This window comes from Rattus norvegicus, chromosome 6 (genome assembly GCF_036323735.1).
Source record: "Rattus norvegicus strain BN/NHsdMcwi chromosome 6, GRCr8, whole genome shotgun sequence".
NCBI classification, from domain to species: Eukaryota; Metazoa; Chordata; class Mammalia; order Rodentia; family Muridae; genus Rattus; species Rattus norvegicus.
In genome coordinates, this window is record NC_086024.1 from 34,110,083 (window position 1) to 34,125,527 (window position 15,445).

Genomic DNA, 15,445 nt, shown 5'->3' on the forward strand with positions numbered 1-15,445 from the left:
GGGTACCGTCTGCTTTAGCTGCGAGGGAGGCGGGCTTCGGCGCGCAGCCAGGGGCGGGCGGAGCCAATCACAGATGCCCGAGTAGGCGGGGGCGGAGGGTGGGGGAGGCGGGGCGCCCCCGGCCCGGCTCAGCGCTCGGCTCCGGGGGCCCCAGGGATCCCCGGCAGCCGCGCGCCGGGCCCCAGGCTCAGTGCCAGCGGGTGTGTCCATCGTAGGTCCGCCGCCCCCGCCCCCTGCGATGACTCCCGGCTCGCCCGGCTCTTTGGCTGCGCCGGGTAGACTCACGGCGCGTGGCCGGGCTGCTGGGCCCTGGCCTCCGGGTTCCGAGAGCCCAGGATTGAAGGATCCGGACTGAAGGGAGCTTCCCTTCTGCTCTCAACACCCGAGGAAACTGGTGGAAAAGTTTGAGAAAGAAAAGTCCAATCGTCTTTCAGCTTCCGCCCTCCCTATGTCACTCCAGCCTTGAGAAGGAGTAGGAGGAAATGCCCAGATCTCCGAAAGACCACCGCGAGCCACGCCAGTCCTGTCTTCTTGCATCTGCCCTGACTCCTGAGCATATGCGAACTTTCCTGTCTTCGCAGACCTCCCTGGGTTGCTCAGACCACACAGGCCTGTCTGCCTGCTTTGACACTCCAACTTCAGCCAACCCTCCCAAGGTCCACACTGCCCGAGTCTTCCCCTCTGGCTCTGCGTGCTGTCTTCGCAGACTGGAACACTAAGAGGAAACTTTGGCTGGAGACCTGTGGCTACCCCGTGTGGGTGTTTCTGTGCCTGTCTTCCTTGGGTTGCTAACTCTGCAGGTCTGTTTCTTATTTCCAGACCCACAGACCCCCTCACCTGTTCTGTCGTTCAGAGGAAAAGCCTGTGGTTCAGTTCCCCTCCATCTTTCAGGCAAGTCTGAAGGTTAAAGTCTGAAGTTAACAGTGGGCGGGTTCCTTCTTCATTTCTCCTCCCCCATAACACCCACGCCATTTAGGAAAATACTCTAAGGTTTATTTCAAACTGGGGGTGTGTGGGTAATCGGGGAGGGATATAACTGGTTCTTACGGCTGTCCTGGAAAGGCTTTACTCATGTCTTTGCCAGGGAGGAGAGAGGACTTTGCCAGAGGTCCTTTCTCTCACGGGCCTCCTGTGATGTCAGATCCACATCTCTGCTGTTTTGGCTGTAAAGTCAGTGCAGGGGTTGTGTGTCCTTTAATGTCTTGTAGGAAGCACAGTACAGTGTCATGGTTGATAAATAATAAATAATAATAATCTGCTGCCGAGGGGGCAGTGAAGAGGGGGGAAGACAGCAGGGAGATGGGCCGTTGGTGTTAGAATAACTGCGTTTCTGGGTGTGGGGAGATCAGATGAAGTTTCAATGTATGAAAGCTTGATGTGGGCCGGGAATGCACAGTGCTTGCATCCTGGAGGAATCTACCCCTGTAGGAGGACATGGAGGACAGCCAGTGTGACATTAAGGCAGTGACAGAGGCTTCTCGGAGGGAGATAGGGTGGAAGTTGGGGGGAAAACAGTCCCCAAAGGTACTCAAGGTAAGGTGAAGTGTAAGTGTGGTTTGAATACTAAGATGACAAGATGGTAAACGAGGTACCAGAAACGTATAGAGAGCACGGAAGTGAGGCAGGAATCGCTTGGGGTTTAAAATAGAGACATGGGCAACATCTCAGGCCACTCAATGCAAAGAGAAGAAAGACGAAGCCACATTCCATGGGAGGCCAGCTTCAGAGGTGATCCGTGTGTGCTCACCAGCAGAACAAGGAGTCCACTAGCTACATACTGAGCAGTTTCCTGTATGATAGCCGTAGGCAATGCAGGTTTGTAGGGTCTAGAATAGGTTAAAACCTGGCAATTTGGATATGTGTAGCTTCTGACCAATTGTTTTGAATGGTCCTCCATTGAGTGAAGGGGCAGTGAACTCCAAGAATCCTTTCTCCGCTCCCTTTAGGTGAGGATAGAAAAATTCTCCCAGTTGGCTTGCTAAGCATTGTTGGAGAAGGGAAGCAGACGGGAATCCCCACCCAGAAGAAAGCTTTTTTTTTTTTTTTTTGTAATAGCAATGGGGTCAAAATGTCAGGGGAAAAGAGATGAGCTGTATAGATTAGAATCCCAGAGGGTGTGTCCACATTTTTCTCACCCAACCCTCTTTTCCTCTGAGCCCGAATGCAAATAGGATTTCGAGAAACCAGATCTTCTTTTGTGGAATTATGTCTAGCTACTCTTTGCGGTGAAGCCCTACTGTTTATTACAAAGGTCTGCCCTTAGGCTGGCTAGGTGTTGTGGTTTTTTTTGAGTCACTTGCTAAGAGGGAACCTTGATTGAGAAAACACTTCCGCTTGGATGATCAGTAGGAAGGTCTGGGTCGTGTCACAGGTGGCAGGGTCAGAGTCTTTAGAGAGTCCAGGAGAGGCTGGTGGTGAATGTCAGCTTCAGTCTCAGTGGAGAGCCCAGGACCACGGGATAACTACCAAGGACAGTGGTGCAAGTGGTGTTGACTGACTTAAGCCTAGGGGGGAAAAGCTACATGTGCTGTGGGTGGCAGAGCCGGCTGGCGATGTGGGTCTACACAAGTCATTTGGAGCCCAAAAGACTGTGGAGTTCAGAATGTTGAACACTGAATTATTTACAACGTTGCAGATTAGTTCGCTTTGCTTTGGTTTGGGCTATGCCCTGATCTTCCTTCTTGCAGTAAGAAAGTATTTAACATTTTTTTTCTAGAAACCCAAAATTGAGAGATTGTGGGTTTCAAAAGAGACATTGGGCTTTTATGGAACTTGGACTTAAAAAAAAAAAACGGTTACAAGGAGTTTTACATTGTGACATGAGCAGGAGATCTTGGAACAAATCAGAAAGAGGAGGTTATTGGTTTAATGGTGGTGTGTTTGTGTTTCAGATTGACGAGAGATCAATTGTGTTGTTTTGGGTTTTTTTTCAACTTGTCACAAGCTAGAGTCATTTGGGAAGAAGGAGACCCTCAACTGAGAAATTGCCTCCATCAGATTGGCCTCCAGGTAGATTTTCTTGAGGGGATGATTAATGTTAGAGAACTCAGTCCATTGTGAGCGATGCTATCCCTGGGCAGGTAGACCCAGGTTCTAAATAAAGTAGGCTGAGCAAGCCATGGAAGCAATCCTGTAGGATCTTTTCAGTTTCTGCCTCTATGTTCCTGCCTTGGGATCTTGCCCCGATTTCACTTTATGATGGAGAGGTGTTAGCTGCAAGGTGAAATAAACCCTTTTCTCTCGAGGTTTCTTTTGCTTGTGGTGTTTATCCCATCAACAGAAAGCAGAGTAGAACAGCCCTGGTCCACTCATGGACGTCCTTTCATCCGGGTCACTGTAGTTCATTCCACCACCCCCAGTGCACCCAGGGCTTGCGTCCATGTGGTGTGAGAGATCTCTTACCAGCCATCATAAATGTCACTTCTGTGTGGATCCCTTCTGGGCCATTCACTCCCCTGTTCCGTGGTCCCTGGGGCAAGCTCTCCATTTGCCACAGATGGTACTTGAGAGCTGTCTGGTTTGCACAGGGGCCTCTTTGGTCATAGTTGAGGATTTCCCAGTTGTCTCTGTGGCGTGCATTCCCATAGCAAACCCTTCCTGTGCTGAGTCATAAGCTGGATTCTAGAGTCAGGATTAATACACATTCATGAAGTGGATTCGTGAGGAAAGAACGAACTCACAATACTCGGGGAAGTACATTGGAACCCTCTGAAACATTTGTTTCTTACTCCGAATGTATGGCATTCCAGGTGCAGCTGAGCAGACAAGGGCTCTGTGTTGGAAAATCCCCTGCTCTTATCCATAGGAAGCCACCATCAGGATGACCAGGGAGCCACCCATACCTTCTGTGCCAGGATGGACTTTTGATTTGTGTGTAGAGCCACGACCTCAGCAACATAAACACTTACTTGGTGGCTACTGCGTGCCGAGACTACTGTTGTCTCTTACTAATGCTACCTCGTTGGTCACGGCAGCCTATAGAATTGATATGATTCACTGGCTAAGTCCAGAGAGGGTAAGGTGAGCTCTGGCAGTCACACAGCAAGCAGGTAAGAGAACTGGAATTTCAGCCTGCTTACTTCCAAAGCTAATGTTCTTGTGGTGGTGGTGGTGGTGGTGGTGTTCTTGTTTTTGTTTGTTTGTTTGTTTGTTTGTTTGTTTTACTCCACTGAAAATACCAGTGCAATTTCTTTTTCCATTTAGCTCAACATCTTCCCCTTGCAGTGAACTCTGTGGAGCTGATTTTTGCTTTTAATCATAGTCAGTTCTGGACCCAGAACTGGAAACAGTTGTAGAATACGGAGCACTCATGTAGACGCCGGGCAAGTGAATCTTTGATTCGTGAACTCATGGGTTACTTGGAAGGGTGGGAGCCTCATCAGAACCCTCAGGTTTAACAGGACATCCGTCTCCAGCATCACAGTGGATATAAACAGAGCAGTTGCCAGCCTCTGTGCTAGCTGGAGTTTGTGCGTCCATCACAACCTGTTTTTTCCTAACATAGTGCTCCACTAAAATGACCCCTGCTTGGCATCAAAACCATTAATAAATCCCACTTAACCAACTGTTCTTCCAGTGGCTAAATCAAATCTATAAAAATCCGCTTAGCACCTACTGTGTGTCCTGCAATCCAGCCCACACCATTGATTGAAAGAAGTAAGTCACAATTGTTGAATTGTTCTCGGGCTATGTCCCCAAGGCACATGCCATCCAGTTAAGCTGGGGACTTTTCTGAAGATGGTTTGATCGTCATCATTCTCTCCCTGCTTATTCACCCAAAGGGATTAAGGCAACTAGGTAACAATTTTGACGCGTTCATTCTGAGGGTTATAATAACAACAGTGTTAGTAAGAAACATAACTTCGTGTTCAGATGTGGAGGAGAGTCTCCGAGGGGGTAATAAATATCTCTAAGAGAAAGGCTGGTCAGGGTGGCTTCTTGGAAAAGGAGGATTTAGCAGATCAGGGATAGTAGGAGCATTGGATTAAGAAACTGGTTCTGGAGACAGTTTCTGAAGCATAACTCATTGTTAATTTTGCGTATGGTGGTGTGTGCAAATGAAAGTATAACTCCTCGGTTGCCTAAATCAGTGAAATATTAGATTCTAAGGCTCAGAATGGAGCTGATGCTGTCTTCTTTTGGATTCTCAATGGCAAGAATTCAGCACCTTTTTTAGTACCACTTGTTTGCAGGTGGCAGGAGTGCTAATTAAACAGAGCCACTAACAATTTTCCTGGGTGGCTCTGACTCCCAAACTGGCAGGAGACACAGTCTGTGTGCTTCTGAGATCACTCCTCATTGATGCCTTGCCGCCTCCACGGGGTGGGGGGTTGGGGGGGGGATGTTGAAGGGATGCAGCTCAGAACCCAGTTATTGGTTGATGAATTATTTATAATGATCAAACTTCAACTTTACTTTTCAATGTTTAATTAGAGGCCAGTGTTTATGAGAGAGTATAAAAATAAAACCCGAGGGGCTGGGGATTTAGCTCAGTGGTAGAGCGCTTACCTAGGAAGCACAAGGCCCTGGGTTCGGTCCCCAGCTCCAAAAAAAAAAGAACCCCCCCAAAAAAAAAACCCGAATGATTGGTAGGATCTGGAAAGGGAAATTTAATTGCATTTTAGAAGATTCTCTTCCTCGATGAAGCCTCCACAGTGAGGGTAAAATCCAGGAGACTTGAGAGAGAGAGAGAGAGAGAGAGAGAGAGAGAGAGAGAGAGAGAGAGAGGATTGAGCCCCGCCGCCCCCCCAATGGCTCCTGACATTTCTGAGCTGTTTTTAAGAATAAAGAGGCAATGAGCTTTCCTGACCCCTGCTGTGTTCCCCAGTCCATTGATGCCACTGTCAACTCCCTCTGGGTTTTTGGCAGGGCTAAAGACTGGGATGTCATGACTGGTCATTTTGGAGCCTTGAATGAGACCAGAAGCAGGGCAGTGGCTTCCGATCTAGAACAGGGACCCAGATTGTTCCTTGTCTTACTTATTTATCCATTTATTTATTACTTTTTGACAATTTAAGAACTGTGCATAATATAATTTGTCCATTTTTATCCTCCGTCCCCCTGTTCCCATCCCTTTCCACTCCTGCTTAACTCTTTCCCTCCAAGTCTCTTCCATCGTTTTTGCCTGACATTTTTGTTTGCTTGTTTGTTTGTTTTGTTTTTCGTGGCCCACTGGGTTTAATTAGGGCTGTTTACCCGAGTGAGAGATTATTTACTGGAGCATGGGTATCTAAGCAATGGCTACAGCATGGAGGAAAATGACTCATCCGCTCCCAGCAACCTTCAGTTGCTGACAGTGGTTCTGGGATGTGCAGGGCACTGGGAGTCCATTCCTCATCCACTCTGGAGGCCCCATCTTGTGTGGGTCTTGTGCAGGTAGCCACAGCTGTTGGGAGTTGTTGGTGGAATGGCTATACCATACTCAGAAGACAGAGTTCATGCCACTCTTTCCCATCCCCCAGCTCTTGGAGTCTCTTTGCTCTTTCTTCTCAATAAATAAAGCAGCGGTTCTCAGCCTTCCTACTGATGCAACCCTTTAAAACAGTTCCTCACGTCGGGGTGAACCCCCAACCATAAAATTATCTTCTTTACTACTTCGTAACTGTAAGTTTGCTACTTTTATGAATCCCAATGTGAATATCTGATATGCAATCCCTGTGAAAGGGTCATTGGACTCCCAGGAGAGTCTTGACCCCTAATGGGTTGCAACCCACAAGTTGGAAACCACTGCTTTATCGCCGTGTTCCCTGGTCTTCTCTAAGAGTCAGGCAGTCTGACTATGTGCTTTGGAGGAATAACAGGCAGAGGTAAGAGGACATAGTGTCCAGCTTTAGGCAACACATCTCATTTTTATGAGTCATTGAACAGTTGAGACTGGGCCAAGGCTTTGTCCGAGGGGTTACTGTTTGTCTGCACCCCCAAAGCAGAGGTATCCTGTGGGATGCACAAGTAACAGACAGTCCTTCCTCTAGGAAACAGATCCTTTATTTTCCCCACAAATGGAAAAGCTGAGCACGAGATGCCTAAGAGTCAATGAAATTTTGAGATGCATCTGTTTCTGCAGTGCCAAGCATCTACCTAATGGTTTCAGCTGCTTGGGATCTTTTGGAATGTGTAAATTTTCACTTCATCTTCCTATTGATCTCTGTCAGAATTTCTGAAGCAGCACCATGCATTTTCTGCACAGAGGAACCTGGGAGGAAGAAGTCTTGAGTCCCTGTCCAGTGGAAAGATAAGCATCAACAGTGTTGCACAGAGGCTCCACTCCAGGGAACAAGGGTGACAAGTAAGAGGAAAAATGACTTATTTAGCCTCACAAAAAGGCCACCGAGTGTCCACTGCATCCTACCAAGTGTCTTAAAATAGCCCCAAATCTGTGAAACAAGCCACCATCTGGTCTAAGAGTACCTTTCTATAAGGAAACAGGAGATGAAAATTCTAAATGATAAAGCGGAAACTCTGCTAGCTTGCAGGCCCAAAAGATATATGGGCTCCCCTTACCAAGGGAAGCTCTTCTCTTGGATGCTCCATCAGTGCTTGTTTAATTGAAAATTCTACTCACGTACAACTGCTGGGAAACACGTTTTCTTTATTTATTTAAGACCTAACACTTACCTACTTCTAAGAGGTCCGAAACAACTCATAGGTTAAGACACGCAGTGAAAGGAGGTCTTCTAGACCGTAGCAGAGTAGATGACACCTAAAAGGAAGAGATGGGGACGAAGCCTCAGGTCAAAGTATAAAAACCAGAACAATTAGGCTGTAGCAGAAGACAAGGGCAGGCCTGCCACATCGTCTGATTATACAAAGGAAGGCATTTTTTTTTTATCATGTCATAAAATGCTCTGAGTGGAAACTACTTAAACATGATACTATTGTCACTGGAAGAATGGAGTATTCTTGAGATAAAAAGGTTTCAGCTCTAACATCGTGGAAAGAAGGTGTCATGCTATCACAACCCCGTGCCTTTGCCTTCTTCATGACTCTCAGAGCTTTGAGAGATATTTACCAGAGGGTTTTCACTAAAAGACGCTGATCCTTTACAGATTGTCTGGGTGCAGATTCAGGGAACAGGGCAAATGAGATACACTTCCTGTAGATGGCTGTGCATCTTCCTAGACAGCCACAGGTACCTTCTCACTGGCATCGAAGCCCTCAGTCATGTCGGGACAGGTTTAGAAAACTTCAGGAATATCTTGAGAGTTCCGGATGACATAAAAGTTTTATATAAGCAATTAGGATTTAAACACGAAAAGAGATGGGATTGGAACAGCTCGGACGTGGCTCAAAAACTGAATACTGGTTGGCTTCTGGGATCTTTGTACAGCAACCTACAGGATAAATTCAATTCAGCAGACTTAAGATTTCAAAATGGTGGCAGTTAAAATCCAATAATGATCAGGACTGTTTTATTAGGAATAGTGACACACAGTGGTACATGCATATTCAAAGGCAGCAGACCTATGAGTTGAGGTGAAAAAAATATATAAAACAAAGATGTACCAATGATGAAAATGCCAATAACAACAGGCATTCATTTAGCACTTACTGTATGTCAAACACTGTTCAAAACTCCTTTTTACTTCTTCCTTTTTTTTAAATGTTAAATTGTTTTTTCTTAATCCTTATGTCAAAACAAGTGGAAATCGATGAATCTTGAGCATAAACTTTTCAGTGCAGACACACAGAGAGAAGGACCATAGCCTTTACCAGAGAGTCCGAGCCATCTTACAGGTGGAGGATGTGGTTGGTTCCTTGCAGACACACATCTCAAACCCATAAATGGAAGTTAGACTGTACCTTGCCTCAGGTAACCTTTGGGTGCTCTTGGATGATGGCTGCATCTACTGAAGTATGACCTAATGTTTGGAAATTAATATGATATATATATATATATTTTCCCTACTATGTGTGTTCTAGGGATGAAAATTAGGACATCAGCTTTACATCCAGAGACACATCACTTGCCTGGAGATTCTGTACTCTTAAGGCTGGGCTGAGTCAAAGGATTAATTTCCAAGTTCATTCATAAGAATATTGGCTGTAGGCCTTAGGCCCTTTTCAATTAGTATATCTTTACGTGGCTACTTCAAGGTGTAGAATAAAGGGTGTGTGTGTGTGTGTGTGTGTGTGTGTGTGAGAGAGAGAGAGAGAGAGAGAGAGAGAGAGAGAGAGAGAGAGAGAGAGAGAGAAAGAGAGAGAGAGAGTTACAGAGTTCAGAGAGCATCTTGGAGGCTGGCCATTTCAACCGCTATCTTAGATTCCATTGTGTCCAATCAGTTGATGTACTTCCTAGATCTCAAGAATTCAGGATTTTGAAGATCTTCAAAAAAAATTAGGGACTGTTAAACTTGAAAATGAAGATGGCTCTAGAAGGCAGGGGTTATTTTAATAAAATTCTTAATGTGTAATTACCGGTCTTGGAATGCCTATTGTTGAGATCATAGTGGCTCATGTGGAAGGTCACCTTTGGGTAGAGTAGAAATGGCAGTGGGGGTTGGGAGTGGGAATGAAGGGCCATAAATATAACTGAGTCACATAAACCGTTGCTAATTAGGTTAATCAAGATAGCGATATTGTAAGCACAATGAAAAGCTTTTCTTATTTGGCATGAGTGGGAAATAATAAAAGAAACAGATAAGTGATTGCAGAAAGATGTCTAATGGTAAGGATTTCTGCAGAGCTAACTCTTACTGAGTGCCACCATGTACCAGGCAAAGTGCCAGGTGCTGAGGAGATGGAGATAATTAAGAAAAGGACACTGCCCTTGAGGATCTCCCTGTCTAATGGGATCGCAAACCTAAATGAAGGCCACTCAGCATGATCAATACCATAATGAGATGCAGTCCAGGTAGAACAGGGAGAGTAAAGGCTCCATCAGTGGCCCCCGAGGGGCAGGGGAGTCATGGAAGAACAACTTTGGCCAAGAATCTTAGTAGGAATTTGCCAAGCAGTCAGAAGGAAGAAAGATAGAGAAAACAAGAGCCATCCAACATGTAGGTAGAGCAGAACGCAGGAGCCGTGGTAGCTGCTGATGCCTTACATGGTTACAGCATGTGAATCACGGGTTTGAGAACAACATGGAGGACTCGTTACAGATCCCTGGGAACCCGAACAGAGTTCAGAACAGGCAGAGCAGAGTTATACAAAGCAGGACCTACTAAGAATCAAGTGGGAATCCTGAAAACACAGATTCCTAAGTCTAACCTTTCATCCACTTTAGCAGCTTTCTTCACTGTAATTCTCTTCCTATATTACACTACCTTCCCCAGACTCCTTTGTGGCTAGACTACATTTCCCAGTCTCCTTTGCAGTTAGACTACATTTCCCACCAATCTTTGCAGCTATGATATGCTATTTCCTATAGTCAACTTTACAGTTAGGTGTACTCATGTGACTGAGAGTTAGCCAATGGCACGGAAGTGGGAGTAACCTGTGCCATCTCCTGATCTGCTCCATTAAAATTTGACCTTCACCACTACCACTACCACCTCTTCCTCCTCCCCCTCCCCCTCCCCCTCCCCCTCCCCCCTCCTCCTCCTCCTCCTCATTTTTAATGTTGTTATAGACAAATGTAGATACCTTAGAAGTTCAGTGTTGAAGACTGGCAGATCATCAAATTTGGAGAAAACTTTGGAGACGACTGCCCACTGATCTGGTTCATTCATTTGTGTACTTTATGAGAATGAGGAATAAATTCTTTTACTGAGCTACCATGCACACTGGGATGGGTTTTCACACCTACTCTTCCCTTAACACAGCAATTGACTCAGACTCTGAGAAGAGATTTGGAGAACTATTTATTTATATAATACATTTTTTGGCAAGTACCCCAGGAGAGTTTGAGAATTAGTGCTGGAGGCAAAGCAGACCCAGGCCCTTGCAGATTTATGGCAGATCAAGTAACACGATGCTATTGGCCTTATAGGATAGGGAGGACAGAGAAGAATTTTTGCCTTCTTATCTTTGCCAAAGAGAACAATCTGACTGGAAAAGAAAAGAGAACTCGGGTAAGAGAAAATTGAAGTTTAAGATGAGTAAAGATATTCTAACAGCAACAAGCTGCTGTAATTGAGCTCAAGTCTCTTGGCCAGGACAAATTGTACTCCAGAGAGTAGAGAGAGCTCACCACTGAAGATGTAGTATGGATCTTCCACGGGTGATGTTTAAGGAATGTAGAGCCAACAGGAATCTGGATTGCTGGAGATGGCAAAACAACTCTGATTTTTAAAGATGGGAAAAGAACTTGCAACTACAGAAGCAAGTTTCTCCTATCCATCCTCATTAAATTCCCCAATCTGATTATTGAGGATAATTCATGAGCACATTTAAAAAAAAATGGAACAAAACTCTCTAGAAGCGAAAAGCAAAGCCCTGACATAGTAGCTGTATTCCCAGTTTTATGCGAGGCCCGTGTACTGGTTAGTCTTTGTTAGCACAACACAAGCTTATCTGGTAAGAGGGAACTTCAATTAGAAAATGCCTCATCTCTGGCCTGTGGGCAAGTCTTGATTAATAGTTGGTGTGGGAGGTCCCAGAAAACTATAGACAGTGACACCCCGGGCAGGTGTATAAACAAAATACGCTGAGCAAGCCATGGTGGGGGTGGAGCAAGCCAGTAAGCAGCATCCTCCTTCAGTGCCTGCCTCTACTTTCCTGTCCTGCTTGAGTTCTTGCCTTGGCTTCTGTCAGTGATGGACTGTGACTGGGAAGTGTAAGCTAAATAAACCCTTTCTTCCCCTACATTGCTTTTGGTGTTTTATTACATTAGTAGAAAGCAAACAAAGACAGCTTGCTAGATTGTTATGTGAGGGAGCTGTTTTAGCCGGGTAGACATAAAGCACACCAAGGCTGGATACCGTTACGGTAGCTCACAAGGAATTTGTGCATAAGATGAAGGACGGTGGGCCTTCCACATTTGCAGGTAGAACAAACCAAGAATTGTAACTATTGGGGGAAATTATATATCTGTTGAACATAAATAGATTGGTGCTTTGGTTATTATTCCCTAAATATTATCACAGGGTGACTATTCATATTTCATTTTCATTGTGTTAGGCATCATAAGTGATCTAGAAACAATACAGCATGCATAGAGGCATGCGTGTGGATGGTATGCAATGATGCACACAGGGATTTGAGCGTCCTCGGGTTTTATATTTGCTGAGGTCCTAGAATACTTCCCAGGAAAGCAGCAGACAACAATTGTAATTTTTACTGCATACTAGAGTACCCACCAGGTAAATTTAGAGTGGTTTTATGACCACACTCAAATATGCTGACCAATGCCACTGCAGAAAAATACAATTGATATTCTTACTAGGATTACAGACACAGATAACTCAGTTCACACTTAACAGATAGACTTTTAGATGAAACACAGAAAGTACTTTTACTGACATGACAAGACCCAAAGAATAGTCGAGAGTACTAAACTAAATCTAATCATATAAGGTGCAACAAAGAAATGGTATTATTGGACATCCAAGCCTTAAAGACTCCCCTGCTAGGTTAGGTTGAGAGCAATCAGTTACAATACAAGAGAAGACATCACCTCGTTACTAGAGATCACAGCCCATGACATCATGGCATTACTCAGCCATGTTGTTTAGCTGCTCCAGTCACAAAGCCATTGTAGGTTTAATTGGGGGAGCCTGATGGAATAGCCCTTTAGATACACTAGGAGGCATGCCCTACCTGGAATGTGGAGTTTAGTTATGACGTCCCATGCTCAAGATGTCCAGAGAATGCCTACCAGAGCTTCACCTGTTGGAGATATGTTGAATCTTTTCATTTGAAAAATTTCTAAAGAACTGAGAAAAGTGGGTCTGATGTCTAGGAAATGCAGCGTTTAAGGGAAGCCTCTGGGGTCACCAGAGACCTGTACATGCTTATCTGAGGGGAGTGTCAGAAGCAATGGGGCTTAGAAAAAATGGTCTAGTGGCCAATGGGAGGTGCTTCGGAGAAATGAATTCTCTGTAACCATCTATCAGCTACCCATAAGGATGGACTGAGAGCAGGGAATAGATGGTCCATTTGTGTAGCGACTTAGAAGAGAAGGATATCTGACCTCCTTCCGCGTATCAGTAACTGCAATTACTGGCTGCCATTTCTAAGAATGAAACATGTGCCCAGCATTACTTAGAACAGGCTCAAATGCTGTCTTGTTTTCCAGTGGTGTGTGGCAAATTACCACAGGACCATGGTCTTGACACATTGTAAATGTTTTATTGTATATGGGAACTCAGAACTTACAGCATTTTCAGGACCTGTTCCTTCGGCATACTCCAGAAGAGAAACCTTTCTCTTTCTCTTCAAGCTTTTAAGTGTCTTTCTCCATTCAGTGGTTCCTAGTCCTTCCTGTGTCTTCAAGGCCTGCAGCAACGCATATCTTGATTTTGCAGTCTCTGATTCTGAGCATCCGGCCCTCTCTCTGAAGAATTCTTGGTATTGTGTGGGTCCATCTGGGTAGTCACAATTTATCATTAATTTTCAAGGCCTTGAACCATCTCTGGGTAGTTCCCTTTTCATGTAAAGCAAGACGTTCACAGCTTTGGGGGGGGGTTCGGAATTAACACCAGAATTTAGAGAACCATTATTTTTTTCCACTCGGGCCCTTTATATCTTGATTTATTTAATTTAAGTTCTCATTGGTTTAGGGCATTGGGCATCATTTCCATTCCAACAGAAAAGCAGTTCAGGACAGTTAGTAGACCCACAGTGCCATGCTTAGGTGTGACTGGGATTTGAACCTGGTTCTAGCTAAGTGTCAGGCCCTGAGCCTCTGTGGGTTGTATCATTGTGTTTTCCTGTGCTCAGCCAGAAATTTCAAGCACTAATGATAGTGCTTCCTTAATAGTGTTAACTTCTTTGTGGCACTATTGTGGTTTATTTTTCTAAACTGTAACGTAAGTCAGACATGTCTGGTTAATATGAAATGTAACTGGTCTCCTCCTGTTACCTTCTTCACATCGTCAGCTTCTTCCCCTCCTGGATTATGTCACCTTGGGCCTTCTCAGCTACAGGAGTTTGGACCAGTGCTATTTTCTGAGTTAGGATCTGACAGTCTTTGCAGACTAAAGGTTGCACAACTGCATAAACTTGTTTTTAACCCAAAGTAATAGAGTTGTCACGGGGAGCATAGAAGGGTAACAGAAATGCTGGTTAAAAGCCTTGCAATTCTTTCGGGCAGCCAACAATAGCGATGTTGTCCCCACAGGCTAGCGTGGGGGATCTGAAATCCCAACATTCAGTGGGAGCTCCTGCTTTCCCTATCCAGGTCCTCAAGCCCTGCAGAGGTAGGCAGTGAGCAAGTGCTGTTCAGGCCCCCAGTGCTGAACCTTATTCCCATATCCATACAAAGGCAGAAAAAAATAAAATGAGGGTCCCATTCTACAGATGGCACCCTGAGGCTCAAACGCTAGCTGCTTACATAACCATAAAGAGTTAGGCAAGTTCAGGAGCCTGGGTTCTAGTCTGTTCCTGGGGCAGAGAGTGACTTACACCTTTTCTCTGGTCTTCTTTGCATCACTTTCCGCTTCGACCCCTAACGGCTTCATCATTTTCTCGAAACCCAGGTGTGCCCTATGCTGTGCTATAATGGGCCCTGGAACAAAGCAGAATTGCATATGGACTGTGCCCAGCTGGATGGAGAAAGGCGCTGTGCACATACGTGAGGTGGGGGGTGGGGGTGAGCAGGATAACAGGAAGTGTCTGCCAGCATCAGGCAAGCGAGTGAAAGAGTTCCTAGGACACAGGAAGGGATGGCTTCAAGTTAGGAGCTGTGTCCACTGTGGTGGGGAAGGACAGTTGACAGTCTTCCTGTCCACTGGGTTCAGATCTCGTTCAACCGTGGGAACTACCTGACTGCCTGAGTCTGTGATTTCTGAGCACTGCCACAAAGAGTTTGTCAAGTCCACAGCATGGGCTCCACCATGGACAGAAGGCCCCAGATTCTAGGAAGGAAGGACATTTTAAAAAAAGCCAGACAGAGAGCTAGGACAGAAACTGCCCTCCCTGAATATCTATTTTGTGACACACACTGATTCTGGACACAGGGAAGAACACAAGGCAACTCTCTCAGATCAAGCTCCACAAGCCTAAGGTTCCAACTCCAGACAACGAAGGAAGTGGACAGGGCATTTTTCAGGGACAATAAAGGTTACAGCAAGGGCAATAAGGAATAAGTGAAAGAGACCTGTGTTTGGGAGCACCACTCCTCTATTTTTATGCCAGCACTGGGATATTAAGGCTATGGCACACACACACACACACACACACACACTCTCTCTCTCTCTCTCTCTCTCTCTCTCTCTCTCTCTCTCTCTCTCTGTCCTGCCACACACACACACACACTGCAACAACTTGAACCCAGAACCACACAGAACCAATGCCCCCCCCCCCCAATCCAATGAGTCCAATTAGTGCCTGTCATGTGTGCATAGGG

The 15,445-nt window shown here is 45.5% G+C and overlaps 1 long non-coding RNA gene across 3 annotated transcripts in view; it reads left to right on the forward strand.

The window, feature by feature from the left end:
• Positions 1 to 80: 80 nt before the first annotated feature.
• Positions 81 to 15,445, forward strand: part of LOC103692581 (uncharacterized) — a 42,015-nt gene continuing 26,650 nt past the window's right edge. The window contains exons 1-2 of one of the 3 annotated variants that reach the window (XR_005505752.2): positions 81 to 3,009; positions 3,750 to 4,049. This is a non-coding gene — a long non-coding RNA (uncharacterized LOC103692581). Of the gene's footprint in view, positions 4,050 to 15,445 lie in introns of all 3 variants that reach the window. The other 2 variants (XR_005505750.1, XR_005505751.2) reach the window with 2 other exon arrangements.